This window comes from Panthera uncia (assembly GCF_023721935.1).
Source record: "Panthera uncia isolate 11264 chromosome B3 unlocalized genomic scaffold, Puncia_PCG_1.0 HiC_scaffold_1, whole genome shotgun sequence".
NCBI classification, from domain to species: Eukaryota; Metazoa; Chordata; class Mammalia; order Carnivora; family Felidae; genus Panthera; species Panthera uncia.
In genome coordinates this window covers 57,563,760-57,582,146 of record NW_026057582.1, presented here as the reverse complement: position 1 = coordinate 57,582,146, position 18,387 = coordinate 57,563,760, and the positions used below count along the sequence as shown (strand labels likewise).

Here is an 18,387-nt window from a genome sequence, read left to right as displayed (position 1 = left end):
TGAGGAAGGAGCTCTGGTATGGAGTTTCCTCCTAAATGCTCTATGCTACATAGGGTGAGGGAATGGTGTGCCAGATGGTACAGGTTTTCCTGCTCCTTTCACTGGAATCTCTTCTTGGTTTTACAATGGCCTGGGTGCTTTATCTTTTCTCCTGGTCTCTAGAGTTCTTTGGTACATGTATTGTTAACTCAGTGTCTCTGTGAAAGAAGAAGAGCCAGTAGCTTTACAGTTCACCATATTTTTAGAAGTAACATTGTAAAGCAAAATAATTGCTTAGGATATAGGACTTATTATCTATAAATAATGATCTCTTATTCTATTGTACTATGAAATGACATGTTTTGAAATTTATTTATTTTCATGTTTAGTTTATCCTGACCTGCACTTTTGCTGTATCAGTTTATTTTAGGGGAAGACCAGTCAACTATTTCCCTACGCAGCACAAACATCATATTTTTTGTATACTTAAAATTTTTTTCTTAAAAAGAGATTATTTGTGTTCAGACAATAGGCTACCAAGTATTCTTGTGCATGTGTGTGTATGTATGCATGCATGTGTATATGTAAATAGAAGGCCAAGGAAGAGTAGGATCTTTCTTCCAGACTTATTAGAAGCAGGATACCTGTATTTGAGGCTAGGGAGAAATAGGATGTTTATGTTAGTGCCTCATTTATGGATACACTGAAAGCAGGGAAAAGTTCAGATTATAGAAAATGGTCTTTTGGAATTAGTAAACTAATGAGTAGTTATTGATTGCTACTGTTTCTCACTGTCAGAGTCATTGTATGATTATGCTAATAAAGGTTTATTTATTACTTGCCTTAAGGTACTTTTATGGGTTGAATTGTGTCATTCCCAAAAAAGCTACATTGGAGTCCTAGCCCCAAGTACCTCTGACTGTGACCTTATGTGGAGATAGTGTATTTACAGAGGTAATTAAGTTAGAACGATGTTGTTATGGTAGGTTTTAATACAATATGACTGGTATCCTTATGAAAAGGGAAAATTTAGACATACAGATAGACATGCACACAGTGACATCATGTGAACATTAAGGCAGACATTGGAGTGATGTGGTACAAGCCAACGGACACCAAAGATTGCCAGGAAATCACCAGGAGCTATGAGACAGGCATGAAACACATTCTTCCTTACAGGCTTCAGGTGGCAACAACCCTATTGATATCTTGAACTGAACTTCCAGCCACCAGACTTTGAGACCACAAATTTCTGTTGTTTAAGCCACTCAATTTGTGGTATTTCATTATAGGAGTCTCAGGAAACTAATACAGTAACCTCTTATGTTGCATAATTTAAAAACAAATCTTTATAAATGATTATCAAAGATGTGCTATATCCATCAGCATAAACGCATCCTGGGGTAATGTAGGTGTATGTTCTCACTTGTCAATGCTTGAGAGTCTTCCTTTCAATCCAAAAATTTTCTACTCTTACCTCACTCAAATGTTTTCATAGTCATACTGTTGGCATGCAGATACACAAGTTTCTTTTATGATCTTGGGGACAATATTTGGTAGAATAAATTGATCGTTTTGTGTGAAATCTTTTAGAGTCACCATCATCTCTGCCTTTCTCTCTCCTTTCTTTAAGGGATTAACACACCCTTGTAATATGTTTTTAAAGATTTTTAAGGTTTAAAAAGTGTTTAAAGTTTATAATTTCTAATAGGAAAACATCATCTGAATGAAAACCCTAAGAGCAAACCACTGTAAAATGTCTCAGTTGCATGTGGGGCAGAGGGGTAGGGATTATCTTCACAGCACCCCAGCTTTCTCCATGAGGTCAGAGGTACAATGGTTTGTATTATTGTGACTTCCAATAGGTGATCGAATTTGCTTTTCCTTCAGCAAGGGCTTTATTTGTCAGAAGGGCATTATGCCTGACCTCCAAATTTGGCTGACAATTTACTGATGAGATTCATAACCTTTGGGTTACTCTGATATTTTGACATATTTGCTGGGTTCTGGGCCACATCCTGGAAGGCCACCATAACTTCTGGATCCTGCATGGCTGTGAGAACCTCTGGGTCACTAAGAATTTCATTGAACCCAGGCATTCCTGCCATTCCAGGCATTCCCCCCGCCATTCCAGGCATGCCTCCGGGAAAATTACCAGGCATTCCCCCAGGAAAGCCACCTGGAAAAGAGCCATACTGAACTCCTGATTGTCTCTGGCTCCTTCCTCCCTCTGGGCTCTCTCATGTTCTTCCCGAGCCTTCTCAACCCTTTCTATTCTTTCTTGATCTCTCGCTCTTCATGTTTTCGCTTATACTTTCTCCGATGTTCAGCAATTTTCTGGGCCCTCGGTTGAACTTCTTTCAACATTGCACTAGCATCTTCATCATAATCCAGTTTACAAGCAAAGTCAAGATCATGTGCTGCTTCTTCCCTATGGCCCAGAAGTCAGTGTGCTTTCCCTTGCCACTTGTAAGGCTGAACTGAATCAGGATTTATTTCAATAGTTCTGTCACAGCCTCGGATGGCAGCATTTAGCTTCTGTAATTTGATGAAGACACTGGCTTTCTTTTTTTTTTTTTTTTTTTTTAAATTTTTTTTTTCAACATTTTTTATTTATTTTTGGGACAGAGAGAGACAGAGCATGAACGGGGGAGGGGCAGAGAGAGAGGGAGACACAGAATCGGAAACAGGCTCCAGGCTCCGAGCCATCAGCCCAGAGCCTGACGCGGGGCTCGAACTCACGGACCGCGAGATCGTGACCTGGCTGAAGTCGGACGCTTAACCGACTGCGCCATCCAGGCGCCCCGACACTGGCTTTCTTGGCATACAGAATGGCCAAGCGAGGATTCAGCTTGATGGCATCCGTGAACAAGTCAATGGCTTTTTGTTGTTCACCATCATTTAGGGCATCAATGGCAGCCACTTTTTTTTTTTTTTTTTTTTTTTTATCATTTGCCTGATCCATCATTTCCTCGGTTATCTCTACATTTCCATCTCCCATTTCTTGAGGGGCATCAGTATCTGGTTCAATCACACCTTCATTGTCAATTTCTAGATCACTTCCCTCACTTGATGGTTCGTCTATCTTTATGTTTTCCTCCATCTTCTTACTATCTGTTTTTTCTTCCTTGATATCGTCTTCTGATTTAGTTTTATGAGTAGCAGGTGGTATTTTACCGCCCCACCACCGCCCCATGCTCTCCACCCACTCCCGTAGGAAGCGCATTTCCTCGGTGTGCAGAACGCTCGGATCCTGCTTACACATTTTCACGAAGGCCCGAAGCTGGCTCGCTTTGCGGGGGTCCATGGTCCAGAGGCGGCGGCTGGCGGCGGACGCACCTAAGGTTGTGGCCCGGTTCCAGGCGCAGGTACTAGCTCAGTGTGACCGGGTGGAAGAGGCTCTGCTTTTTTCTTAAGAGATGTTTGGGTAGGACTCAGACGCTCTCATAATTTTGTAGAGGACAATTGTGGAAGGTGAATTGTTGAGGCCAAGGAAGAAAGACTAGCAATTATGACGTGTCTAGTTCTATTTTTTAGTTTTTTTCTTTCTTACAAGGATTTCACTGGTCAAATCAGACTTTTTCCTTTAGAAATTATTTTGCAGAATGGATTGCTATCACTTTAACTCACTCTCCTTTGGGCCAAATCAGATTTGCTGAGCAAGATAATACAGTTATTTGTGCGTGCAGTAGTAAGGAAAAGAAGAATGAATGGCTTGTAACAGATGCTGTGTTACAAATGTCAGAGCTTTCAATGAGCCCACGACTTTAAAAGGTCATACCGTTTTATAGTTATACATTTTAAGCTCAGTAATAAATACAGGGTATGTGCTATACTTCCTACTTTAAATGGATTGGTTTCCCAATTTTCTGTGTCAAACGATGGCTTTACCATCTGCTGCTGTTTTATTGCATTCCTTCAAACCCAAGCTTTTCCTCTTTCCTAATGTGCTTGTTAACTTGCAGGAGGTGCCATCATCAAGACCTCACACTGTGGAGCTTTATAATATTTGTCCAACAGTGATATGACTGATTGATTTGGAACAGCCCTCAATGCCAGAAATACACTGGGAGAAGAATTATATGAATTTTAAGATCATTGTTAAGATTCTGGTCAGCATGACTTGGTAAGCAGATCATGCTGTAGTCCTTTTCTGCATATCAATTTGTTCAAAACAAAGTTCTTTTATTCAAAATTTCTATATCCTTACTTATTTTTGTGTACTTTATTTGTCATGAATTGAGAGAGGAATGTTATAATTTCCTACTGTGATTATAGATTTATTTTTGCATTTCTATCAGATTTTATATATTTTAAGACTCTACCTAATTTCATGATATATCTTGACTATGTGCTATATCATATGAAGCATCCTAAATACACTGCTCACTTGATATTTTGACCTTTAATTATAATATGTCTGATTACTATTACTTTTTACTTTTGTTTTTAAATGTTTTAATTAATTTTTTAATTGAGGTATAATTGATATATTAGTTTTTGGGTACACTTTTTTTTTTTTTTGCCTTTGGAATCTTTTATTCAGATCTATTTTCACAATTACACAGCTGCAAGATTGCACTTGTTTTTCTTTTTCTTCTTTTTTTTAAATAAAATCCATTCTTATCCATAAAAATTTCCTGGCTTCCCCTTGCCAATGGTGGAGCCAGCTTAAGCTGGGAGGGAGGTGACGTTTGTGTTCAGAGCATCTGGCCGCCTTTCTTTTCCCTTTGGGCAGTTATCCTTTCTGGTTCTAGGATATTTATGAATCCATAATCTCTTTTTAGAATTACACTTTAATTTTTAAAAGCATTTAACATCTATGTATTTTTATTCGGAGTCATTTGGTTTGGCGTGTGTCTGGGACAGACAGCTTATAGCTGGATTTAATAATGCAATATGACTTTCTACTTTTGATGTTTATTTATTTTTGAGAGAGAGACAGAGTGTGAGCAGGGGAGGGGCAGAGAGAGAGGGAGACAATGAATCCAAAGCAGGCTCCAGACTCTGAGCTATCAGCACAGAGCCCTGTACAGGACTTGAAACCACAAACCACAAGATCATGACCTGAGCCAGAGGTGGACAGTTAACCAACTGAGCCACCCAGGCGCCCTGACTTTCCACTTTTAATAGAGTAATTTACCTAGTTTGCCATGTATTGTCATTGTTGATATGTTTGGGATCATTCTTGCCATGTTACCTTGTAATGTATGTTTTATATAGTCCAAATTATTTATTTTTTTTAACCTTCCCAATTTTCAGCTCTTGTTTTGATCAAGATATTTGTGTTCTGTTTTTCTCCTCTTATGGTTAGGAAATTCTATTCTATTCCTCTGGACTCTAGAGGTTAATTTTTACTTTTTTTTTTTTTTTTTTTACTTTTTTTTTTTTTTTAACGTTTATTTATTTTTGAGACAGAGAGAGACAGACCATGAACAGGGGAGGGTCAGAGAGAGAGGGAGACACAGAATCTGAAACAGGCTCCAGGCTCTGAGCTGTCAGCACAGAGCCCAACGCGGGGCTCGAACTCACGGACCGTGAGATCATGACCTGAGCCGAAGTCAGATGCTTAACCGACCAAGCCACCCAGGCGCCCTTAATTTTTACTTTTTAAAGCATACACTTAAACATACATTTTTTTTTATCAGCATATAAAATAAACCAGCAAATATATCCTTTCTGAAGAAAGCAGGGAATACTCTTTGTTTTATCTACCTCCTCCTCCTGGTATCTCCCTCCCATGCTGAGATCATCTGAGATAATAGTTTCAGGCCATTTATTATTTAACATTAAAATTTATTTAGTTAATATTTTATTGATTTAATTGCTGATCTATTTTTTTTTTTTGCCATTTCTTAGATTCTTTTTGTTTTTCTGACATTCACATATTGTCCTCCAACCCCAGCTTTACTGAGGTATAATTGATAAATAAAAGTTATGTATATTTATTTATTTAATAGTTTAAACTTTTTATTTCAAATAGTTTTAAGTTTACAGAAGATTTCCAAAGAAAATACAAAGATGTCTTGTATTCCCATCACACTGGTTCCTCTAATGTTCCCTTCATACATAACCCTGGTCCATTTATCAACAATCCACTTATAACATTGTTACAGTAAAATATATATATTTAAAGTGTACAATGTGTTGTTTTGCTATACCACATATGTTTATGGAGGGCTTATAGGAGATAACATTTCTTTATCCTTGATAAACTGAAAATAAATTTAACTTTGCCTTCATATTTGAATAATATTTTGCCTGAAGAAAATTTCAGTTTCAAAATAATTTTCACTTAGAACTTTGAAGATATTTATCTAGTATCCTGTTGAATCTAGAGTTGATATGACATGTGATACCAGCCCGATTCTTTTTTTCAGTGAATAATCCCCCTGCCCCATCTTTCCTTTTACCTTTTTGACTTTATCCTTAAATTATACATAAATGTGGTTTAAACTTATATAAAAATGTATCCAGGTGTGAGACCTTTTTCATTCATCCTCTTTGGTCCTTCAGTTTTAAGGTCAGGATTTTTTTTTCACCTATAAGAGAGTGTCTTCCATTATTTTCTTGATTTTTTTTCTTGGTTCCTTTCTTTCTGGTCATTTCTTAATTTTTTTTTTTTATTTTTTTTATTTTTGGGACAGAGAGAGACAGAGCATGAACGGGGGAGGGGCAGAGAGAGAGGGAGACACAGAATCGGAAACAGGCTCCAGGCTCCAAGCCATCAGCCCAGAGCCTGACGCGGGGCTCGAACTCATGGACCGCGAGATCGTGACCTGGCTGAAGTCGGACGCTTAACTGACTGCGCCACCCAGGCGCCCCTCTTTCTGGTCATTTCTTATGGAACTTTGGTACATGAAGCCTGGATCTTCTGGAGTTTTCCTCCATGTAGTTTACAATTTTTATATCATTTATTTGTAAATAATTTCAAACTTATGGGAACATTGTAAGAACAGTACAAGGAACTGCTGCATATCCTCCAGCCAGATTTAGAAACTGTTAACCTCTCACCACATTTACTTTACCATTCTCTCTCTCTTTATATGTGTATGATTTTTGGTGGGGAACATTTGAGACTAAGTTAGAGTTGGTTCTGTATTACCCCTAAACACTTTAGAGTGAGTTTCCTAAGAGCAAGGATATTCTCTTTTATAATCATATTACAATGAATTAAAATAAGGGTTTTAACATTGATATACTAGTATTATCTAATTAAAAATTTTTATACATTTCATCTTTTTGTTCCTTTTGTGATATTTTGGAATCATTAATTTTTAGTTGTGTTGATTCATTTTTTCCCAGCCCGTCTATTTTTTGTTTGTTTGTTTCTTTTGTTTTTGTTGAAGTATAGTTGACACACAATGTAACATTCGTTTCAGGTATACAACACAGTGATTTAACAACTCTATACATTATACTATGCTCACCACAAGTATAGCTACTGTCTTCAGCTCATCTATTGAGTTTTTGACAATCATTATTTTTCATTTGCAAGATCTGTAATTGGTTCTGTTTCATAGCCTGATCTTGTTTCATGGATAGTGTGTCTTATTTCATTAAAATTATTAATTAAATTTCTTTTAAATTTACTTTATGTTCCCTCTAATATTTATTCTTACTGAGTTCATGTGCTCATATTTCTTCTGTTCTTCAGTGCTTCTCTTTTATTGTGTTGTTAATATTTTGAGGATTCTTGGTTGTGTGCTCATCTTTTTGTATTTAAGAGTCCTTGTGGGCACCCAGTAAATGCTGCTTCTGTTTATCACAGCTTGCTTCATTTATTGTGGGGAAGGGTGAGCCAGTGGCCATTATTCTGACTGTAATATTCTGTTTCTCATTGATGTTACCAGCCACCAGTTACCTTGACTTTGCTTGGCAAGATTTGCATTCACATTAACTATTCTTGCCAGAGACAGATGATTTTGCTGTGTGTTGCATGGTGAAATAGTGGAAGGGGAGTTTGTGTCAGTTATCTATGGTTGTAGCAACACCAGAAACCTTTCTAAAATGTAGCAACTTGATATAATTGCACAGTTACTTAGTTGACAATTTTGTGGGTGGACTAGGTAGCTCAACTGGGCTGGCTCTGTTTTTTTCTCTGCTGTTCTCGTTTGTGCATCTGTGGCCAGCAGATAGTTCTGTGATTCTGGTGTTCTGCTGTCAGTTGGTGGGTTGGTCGGAGGCTGGCTGGTCTCAGATGGTCTCACTTACATGTCTGGCAGTTGGTTGAACTCCTTGGTTCTCCTCCATGAAGCCACTTTTTATTTCTTTAGCAAGCCATGCTAAAGAAATATGGTTTTCTCAGTTCTAAGTACAATAAAAGAAAAAGACTTTCAAGCCTGGTCTCCATCATATTTGCTAATGTTCCATTGGCCAAAGCAAGTCACATGGCCAGCCCAGATTCAAGGAGTGAAATAGAGTTCACTTCTTTATGGAAGGAATTTGAATATCACATTGCAGGGGTGTGAATGCAGAGAAAGGAAAGATTTGTGACCGTGATAGAGCAACCGGCCCCAGAGTTGCTGACCTATGCGGCTACACTAAATGTGGTTCTTCTAACAGTAACTCGAGTAGTTTCCCAGGCTGTCATCTGCCATCAGTGCTTGCCATTACAGAGTTTGGAGTACACTTGGCATCTTTTCATCTTGTTTCAGCTTCTGGTTGTGTGCGTGTGCGTGTGTGTGTGTGTGTGTGTGTGTGTGTGTGTTGGGACCATGCTTTTCTTCATACTTCCAACTCCACCTGCTTTCTGTCTTTTAGGGCTTCACTGTTATTTCTAATATACTGAGGGTACTTGTTCTTATTCTCTAGACCTCATATGGACTTTTAAAGTTTTTATATTTAATTTATTTTTTAAATTTACATCCAAGTTAGTATATAGTGCAACAATGATTTCAGGAGTAGATTCCTTAATGCCCCTTACTCATTTAGCCCATTCCTCCTCCCATAACCCCCAGTGGGCCTTTTAATTTTTTAAAATAAAATATTTAAAAGACCTAGGTGTATTTTAGGCAGGAATAGCACTTGGTCATATTCTTGGTTTGATTTCTTATTTGTATTACTTTTATTAACAGATTAATAAATTCAAAGTATGGAACTGAGTGCTTTTACTGATATATCACCTATTTCTACTGTCTTCTCTGAGATGACCACTTAAAGGGGTTGCCTAAGATGACTGTATTGCACCATGAAAATTTTGTCTTAATTAAAAAATTTTATCTGAATCAGTAGAGTTTTCTTTGGAAGAATAAAAGAGCAAAAATTGGCCACTTTGAAAATTACCATATTGGGGCACCTGGGTGGCTCAGTTGGTTAAGCGTCCGACTTCAGCTTAGGTCATGATCTCATGGTTTGTGAGTTTGAGCCCTGTGTTGGGCTTTATGCTGACAGCTCAGAGCCTGAAGCCTGCTTTGGATTCTGTCTCTCTCTCTCTCTCTCTCTCTCTGTCCCTCCCCCACTCATGTTCACTTGCTCTCTCTCTCTCTCAAAAATAAACATTAAAAAAAATTTAAAAATGTCATATTGTGTGGAGTTGAAGAATAATTTGAAAATAATCAGCATTGAAAACCTTTTACATGTAGCTGCTTTTACCCTCGCTACCTAAAGTAAGTATTTTATAGAGGAAACATTTATTATTTTTATTTTTTATTCGTCATGTTAGCTATTGTAGTCTCCTCAGTTCTTAGGCTTAATATTAAAAGTCTCTCTCTTGAACATAGAGCCCTTTCAACATAAAATTGCTCTTTGAGAGTCAGCAAGGATTGAATTTGCCTGGAAAACTGCTATCCTATTGAAGGCTAATGACAAAAAAGTTCAGCTTGTTTATTCACTTCACTGCATTCAAAAAATGGTGCTGTCACATAAATATGTTGGTTATTGAAACTATTTCCCACAGCGTGCACTTTTCCTGAAGAGTGCATGCTGGTCATTTTATTAGTTTCACTTGGTTTCTTAAACCCAGGAGAATGAGTGAATGAATGGATAAGAACAACAGTAGAGAAGTGTCTGAATCTTGAATTCTTCCCCTTTCATCGATACTTAAATATCCTCATCTGCTCATCTCTAAAGAACCTCTCTATATCCACCTCACTCTTCCAGCAGTTCTCTGTCCACAATTATGCTTCTGGACACAACTACACTCTGTCCATTTTCTCACCTCCCATCCTCTGCAATTAGACTTCTTCATCAGAATTCTATTAAGATTGCTGAGGTCACTCATCACCTCTTTGTGACTAAACTCAGTGGGAAAATTTCCATCTTCATTTATTCACCAAACATTTGTAGAGCTCCTATTGTGTTGTGAGCACTGTTCTAGGTGCTGGGATACAGTGTTGAGCAAGACAGATAAAATTCCTGGTGTCATGGAGCTCATGAATAAGAATATCAAGTACTGGTGTGTGTTACAATGAAAATAAAATGAAAGGAGGTGGGGAGAGACATAGGAGAGAGAGAATGCTTGGACACTTGAATGATGAAAAGAGCCAGCTTAGCTTCATCTAAACCTAGAAGCAGTGAAAGGAGCCATTGTAGCTACTGCTGTGGTATCTCGTATGAAGGCCATATGGAAGCTTGCCTGGAGACAGACTGTAGTGTTAGGAGATGAGGAGACAGGGCTGGTGATGTGGCTAGATTCTCCTTGAACAAGATATCCAAGGCCTAGGAGATGGTGAGGCAGAATAAATTTGGAAAGGTACGTAAACAGCCCAATTGGGTAGCCATCATAATAGTAACTTATTATGGGTCTAATGCAGCAAAACAACTTGTCTTTTTATTCAATTATACACATTCAATTTTTATTCAATTATAGATATATCATTATAGTGTATTTAATATGTATATATTATCCTTATCAATAGTGTATGAGCTATATTTGATCTGTGGTTTTCACCATCACACCAATAATGCCCTTTACTGGGGGGTTTGAAAGTCTTTGCCATAAAATTTCTAAGGGATTGTGACTGTTTATCAGACATTTAGTTTGTCATGGTGTTAGATTGACCAGGCAATTGCTCATGTTGGAATTTGTAGGTTATGATTTGATAAATTAGTTGACTGCTGCTACAGAGGGAGCCATTTGTGTTTGCCTTTTCTTTGATAATTCACTGGAAAACTGTGAATAATAATATTGCATATAAAAGAGACAAGGATGGATAAAGGTGTAAGAGAATAAATTTTCTCTGTAAGTAGCAAACAGCCATGAATCTCTTATTAAATTTTCCAGGCAGGGAGCCTGTCACTCTAAGCATGAGTTCTTATTGTAAGGGAAATTTAGACCAGTTATGGACTTATTGTTCTAAAGCACTCAAACAGAGTTGAAATGTTTTATAGCCTAGTCATATTTTTGGGGGGAGGGGATCAAGGGTAAAATAAAAAGCCATTAGTGAAATTTCTAAGCATAATAGTTTTTAGCTATAAGCAAGAAACCGAATTTGGTTGATTTGTGAAGAAAATTATTTATTCAACGGACACTGAGCTAGAGAACCAGCCTTGGGACTATTCAGATAGGAACAACATTCCAAATCATGCCGTGGAACCAGCTCAGTGGAGACATTGCTGTCATTGCTGCTAAGAACTACAGCCTGCACTGTTGACATCCCTAGCAATGGAGTCTGGAAGCTGCCATCAGCTCTGCTATCCCTGCTACCTAAAGAACTTGATTTTTGTGACAGCCACCTCTATTACCATAGATAATTTATTCCTTCTGTGTCTCACCTGACAAAGAGAACGATGCTGCTTTGGTCAGCAAGGGCCTGTTATGGGATTTGGTGGGTTTGGGGTACTTATGACATCCAAATTCATCCATTTTCCTCCATTCCAAATCTCAGTTTTGTTCTATCCTGATCAATGCTTTTACTTACACATAAGTGATCTCAGTGGGCTGACATTATAATTTTAGAAAGCTACAGGATCAAAGTTCGAGTTTGATTTTCAGTTTTCTCAGCCCTGCGGCTGAAAGCGATAAGACATTCTTTTAGCCGTCAGAGAAACTTGGGATTTCACTTCATGCCTCTAGCCATGAATTTGCGATTTCAGCTTGTCATTCTTCCCCTTTAAGCACTGTAGCACTGTTAGAAACAATGTCCACACCCCACAGTTCTTGAATGCCTCATGCCTGTCATATACTCCTGTGGCTGGGCTATATGGTCCTCATTAACCCTGTCTTCAATGAAGACTTCTTTGAGGTGATGATTTGATAATTTGTGCCATGGGCTTCCATTCACATCTCTTCATACTGACTGGATTTTCATTGTTATTATTTCCTTTTTAAAAATGCTTATTTATTTTGAAGGAGCAAGAGAGAACATATGTGTGACTGGAGGAGGGACAGAGAGGGAGACAGAGAATTCCCAAGCAGTCTCCATGCTGTCAGTGCAGAGCCCAACATGGGGCGTGATCTAAGGAACCGTGAGATCATGACCTGAGCCAATATAAAAAGTTGGATGCTTAAGTGACTGAGCCATCCAGGCACCCCCATTTTTTACTAACTAGGCCAGATATTCCATTCCCATTTTTTTCTGAGGGACCATTGCCTACAACTGCAACTGGAAGCAATTTATGTCACTTAGTGTTCCCTTAAATCAACTCTATACATTGTAAGCATAAAACAAATTAATTATTAGGACATTCAGCTGTACAGAATCTTCAGGGCTGCAGAGCTAGGAACAATACTCCAGATCATGCCCCATAAGGACACCATTATTACTGCTGCTGAGACTGGGTACTGTAGTGTGCAAAGCTGATAGCAATAATAATGGACCTAGAATTAGGGTCACTAGAACTGCTGCCATTGCTACCCTAGGGATATTATCATGCTCCATCTCTTGTCATTGCCAGACTGAATTGCTCACATTCTCCTCGTCTTTGCATTGCTGGTTCACAATTCAGAATTTACAGTGGATGCATCTGACTGGTAGAACTTAGGTCATGGGCTCATGTTTCAATTGTGAAGGCCACTAAGAAGGTGACTATCTGGCATTTTTTCCCCCCTATAGTTTGTGGCAGGCTCTACCACCTACCAGTACTCATAAGTTGCAAGACCCCTAAAATATAGGGAGTAATTTTGCTAAATACTATAATAAATTGGCTCTTTCAACACCCATTCTAATCCTCTTCTAGATAGTCTTTCTAGAAAGTGATGGGTTCCTAGTCTCTGTTGCCATTGTAGAGTACATATACAAGACTTGGATATAAATCCAACTCATATGGCTGTGTGAGTGGAAATTGGACTTTCTGCAAGCATGGTTGTGAAGGTGTTTTGTTTTAGAATGGCTCTGGGGGACTTCTGGCATTCAGAACCAAGGGTGCTAACTTGTGATTGGGGTTGTTAATGAAATTTCTTAGAACAGACCCACAGTGGAGCTATGCCTTTTCTCTCACTGTATTGTCCTTGGCTCACTAACTCTGCCTGTGAGCCCCCAGGTCTTATTCTTTGTCTGTCTCAGGGATTCTATGAGCTGGCTAATAATTCTTCTTACATCCTTTTCTGCTAAAACTAGCTTGATTCAGTGCTATGATTTGCAAGTTAAAACCCTGAGTAGTAGAAAGTTTAAGGTGACAGGTGGCCCTAAAGAATGATAAATAACCCCTATGTTAAAATATACATGTAGAGATTGGAGGTGTTGATCTTTACTCACTTTTTTTTAAGTTATTATTATAATTTTTAAAAAATGTTTATTCACTATTTATAGGAAAACTGACTAGGGTACCTGGATGGCTCAGTCAGTTGAGCATCTGACTTTCGCTTAGTCATGGTCTCACAGTTCATGGGTTCAAGCCCCATGTTGAGTTCTGTACCAACAGCTTGGAGTCTGGAGCTTACTTCGGACTCTGTGTCTCCCTTTCTTTCTGCCCCTCCCTACTCATGTTCTGTCTCTCAAAAATAAATAATCATTAAAATTTTTAAAAAAAGTTATTAGTATACTTGGATGTGTATGGTTGGTGATTTTGAAAGCAATGTGTTCTATTAGATTAAATCCATTTGTGAATTTCATGTCTCAATCCATAGAGATTGGAGTATATATCAGAAGCACTGTAGATGCTGTGTCATTGTGATAATACTAATACATAACATTTGTTGAGTGCTCACCAGGTAATGCTACATGGATTATTTTTGTAGTCTATAGAATAAACTTTTGAAATATTTGCTGTTGCCATCCATATTCTACAGATGAGGAAGTTGAAGTTAGAATAGTTAAAATACTTTCCTAAGGTCACTCAGCTAGGTAGGCAGGAGTGGGATTTGGACCTATAGCTGTCTGATGTGGATTCCTCATTTATGCCATTAAGTAAACACTGCCTCTTATTATGAATTTAGATTTACCTGCTCTGCTCAGAATTGCATAGCATTTGATGAGGAAGTTAAGATGGAAGATGCATATTTAACAAAGAATGCCAGAGAAACAACATGAGTGCTCCGTAGGGGAGTTATGGGCTCGAAGCTAATGAGTCTCCTGGATGGATCTCTTCTGTATAGGAATTAGGAAAATTTTCCTTAGGCAGGTGAATTATGCTCATTATGCTTGAAAGCCTTGATACCCCAAGTATGGTCCATGGACCAGCCGCATTGGCATCACTTGGGAGCTTGTTAGAAATGACTTTGTTTATGGAAGAATGAAATAGGAATAGCAAATGAAGGAAGTTGAGAGGCTTCCTGGATGAAGTCTTGTGTGTTATTGTATAGGAGAAGTTTTTATGTCCTAATGGAGATATTTGTATGTCTAGGAAAGAGTGCAATATAGACTTGATGTACAGTTAAGGTTTTTTGTTTTTTGTTTTTTTGTGGTTTTTTTTTTTTTAGTTTATTTACTTATTTTGAGAGAGACAGACACAGTGTGAGCAGGGGAGAGGCAGAGAGAGAGGGGGAGAGAGAATCCCAGGCAGGCTCCATGCTGCCAGCGCAGAGCCTGATGTGGTGCTCAAACTCATGAACCATGAGATCATGTCCTGAGCTGAAATCAAGAGTCAGACACTTAACTGACTGAGCCACCCAGGCACCCCAAGTTTTTTCCTAATATATTTTCCTTTTGTTCTCTCTTTTTAATTATTTTATGTATAATATATGTATACCTATTTACTTAAGTGAAAAGTGAAAGATACTAACAGTTACCAAAGGACTTAGGTATGGGCCCAGGTTTCCTCACTGCTATCTTTTTAGCATTTACCATGCTCTTCCTTTATTCTTCCAAGCTTTGATAGTCCACATGGTATTATACAGCTTGCAAGGCACATGGTGCCTAAGAGATCGTTCAATCATAGGCATCACTGACTTGGAACAATATCTTACCTTCTTTGTTCCTCTTTGTCAAGACTCCAGGCATGGACTTTCCTCTCAAAGATCCCCCAGATCCCTTAAATTTAGGAGTCACTTGCCTGTCACAGATGCAGTTGTGAGAAAAAACCCAGTAAGATTTCCTCCTGGAACCAAAAAGCTTTCTGCAGTCCAGGGTTTTTATAGCCCTAACCAGATGTTTGTCCAGACCCATCAAGTCTTGGCACCCCTGTTCTTGGGAAAGGACTAAGGCTATTTCACCAATGAATAAGTTCTGAATGAGGGAAGTTTCCAGCTGTATTTCCAGAAAGAATGTTTAATGAAGACAACTGCTGTTTCTGAATGGCCTATTCTACTAATTGTTCTTAAGGCTATAGCTTCCTGTTGTACACTTCTGAGGCACTAAGTATGCAAATAAAGCATTTAAAATGGTAAAACCCTTATCATTTATGAGGATATATCCTGATTTTCATGTTTTAATTTATTAAATTTTTTGGGAATGATTCATCAAGATTCATTATTTTAATTACTTTTATTTTCCTCTTTTTCCCAAATCCGTGGGGAAATCTACAGCCCTTTACTTGAGTAGACATGGTTGAGAAGGTTTCTCCAGTCTCATATCTGAAAAGCAAAACAAAATAAAATAAGTATAAAGTTTGATGTTGAGCTTAATTGAACCATGTCGTATTGACCATTCCAGGATCTTGCTCCTGCCTGTCCCTCAGCCCCACCTCTCGTCCCTTTCTTCCTCATGTCCCATTCTCAGCCCTACTGAAATAGATACCCCTAACATGCCAAATTGTTGTATAGCTCTTCCTCTCACCTCTTTTTCTTCGTAAAATGCCAGTCTTCCTATTGTCCCCATTTTGAATGCCTTCTCATTTTCAAAGATGCATCCCATTTTATTACTGAATATAGCCTTCCTAATTTCCCTATAGAAAACTGACTTTGGTGCCTACCCTGTACCCAAATGGCCCAGAAAACAATTTTTATGTGGATAATGAGTAAATAGTGTCAAAAAATGAAACAATGAAAAGCAAAGAACCAAGAAGATTTCTTAACTCTTAAACCAGTGAGTCAGGACTAGAAAATCTGAGGCAAGGATTTTTTTTTCTCGCACATATTTATGTCCTATTTGTGTATTGAAGACTCTTTGGTATGGAATCCATGACTTACTCATGTTTGTATATCCGTTGTACTCTCCAGTGACAATTTTGATCATCTGTTTGATGATGCTATTTTTAGATCAAATAATGATTTCATTGAAAAAAATTTACTTCATTGGCTTAGGACATTCATCATGACCTTAGATTCCTGAACTGTACTGCTTTTATTGAGTGTCTGAGAAGATTTATTTTATATAAACTTTCTTTATAAATTTTCTTCAAATGTCAGATTAAAAGTGCACATTTGCTCCTGAATGTTTATCTTGTTCTTCACTGATGATCAATTTAGAATGTGTCTGTTCAGGCAAGAATAAACAGAGCAAACGATCTCTTTTTCCCATATGAGCTCTTGAATTTCACTTTTCCCTAGAATGAAAATTGCTTCTTGCCATTAGAGAATTTTTTATACTGTCATCTTAAAAATGGATTTTCTTTTATCAAACCAATAACCTTTGTTTTCACTTATGCGAAACTTTGAGATCAGCTTCCACAGATTCTGTTTTGTGGTGAGTGCTATCAGTGGAAGGATGTAATTTGTCATGTCTTAGACTGAGGAGTACCTTTTCCTTCTTATAGCAAGTAAGAAAAATAAGCTCTTCTCTATCCAAATAAGACAGATATACTTGGGACACTTATTTTTGCCTGTGATTTTCTGATCTTGAATCACTGGTTTAAGAATTTAAGAATCTTCTTGGTTCTTTCCTTCTTATTATTTTACAGCTCTGTCACTGCTTACTCAATACCCATGTAAAGATTGTTTTATGGGCACTGTGAGAACTGAGTAAAAGTGGAAAAGTCTGTCTGTAATGTTATCTTTTGTGTTTTCCTTCCTTCTGAGCTTGACCAAATATTTAAACTCCTTATACCCTGATAACTCAGTTTTCTCCACATCCTGCCTGCCTTCTTGGGCCAGCATCCCAAAGACAAAACCATTCTTCTTTCTTCTGCAACTAAAATGCTCACAAGTTGGCTGTCAAACAGAAAATCTCTCTGATTAACTCCCTCTCTCCAGGGAGCTACTGGTCATTAATGGCCCAATGTCTTAATCTTCTAGAGTGAAAATGAATATGGTAGAACAGGTAAGAATTTCATGACAAATTCATTAATCAAGCAAGTGGCTCTGTAATTGTGGTATTTCAGCAGTCATGAGGTGGGACCCTGGGAAGTTGCATATCCAGGAGGGAAGTTGCATATCCCGGAAGGATGTGTGCACTGCTACCTACCCATCCTGTTCGTAAGACTGCCACTGGTAGTGGTGGAAGCAACCTAAGGATTTCCAGGTCTAAATTGTGCATTTCTGTTCTTCTCCCATGAAGGAATCTAAATGCCATTATGTCATGGTAACTGCATTGTGCTTCATATAATATCATAGAAATTAAAGGTAAAACCGTTTTATTTTTCTTTTTTTTACAATATTACTGGTGGAACATAAGAGACAGCAGCAATATGACTATTAACCTGTCAATAGTTAGTGGATACCATTATTATACATTCTAAATTTGGGTGAAATCTCTGATCAGATTATTTAAACGTATGTGTATTAAAAGGTCTGTGACACAGATCATGTATTCAAAATAGTTTGCTTCAGATTCCCTGGAAACAAATCACTGGAGTAGACAGAATGTGCTTAGTCATCAAAGCATTTCTTATGTTGTAGATATGACTGGTAAATATAGAAGAAAATTGAAGATTTGAAGTGTAAAGGAAACTATAAAAACAGACAGCAGATGTCACTGTTGTTTTTCCATTACTTTACCTTAGCCTCATTTTTTTTTTTTTTTGGTTTTGTTCCTAGTTAATGACATTTTTCATTTTATTCGAGAGCTCTAATAGGTAAAACAAGTTCACATATGCTAAACTTCTGTTTTGAATTTTATATTTGTTAAGGTTATGACTGTAAATCTTGCATGTATAGCTTATAAAGAAGATACTTACATTTTATATGCCTAGATTCATTAATTCAATATTATA

General features: G+C 37.7%; 1 pseudogene; it reads right to left on the bottom strand.

Annotated features, from left to right (window-relative positions):
- Positions 1-1,826: 1,826 nt before the first annotated feature.
- Positions 1,827-3,451, bottom strand: LOC125908790 (hsc70-interacting protein-like; annotated as a pseudogene).
- Positions 3,452-18,387: the final 14,936 nt, after the last annotated feature.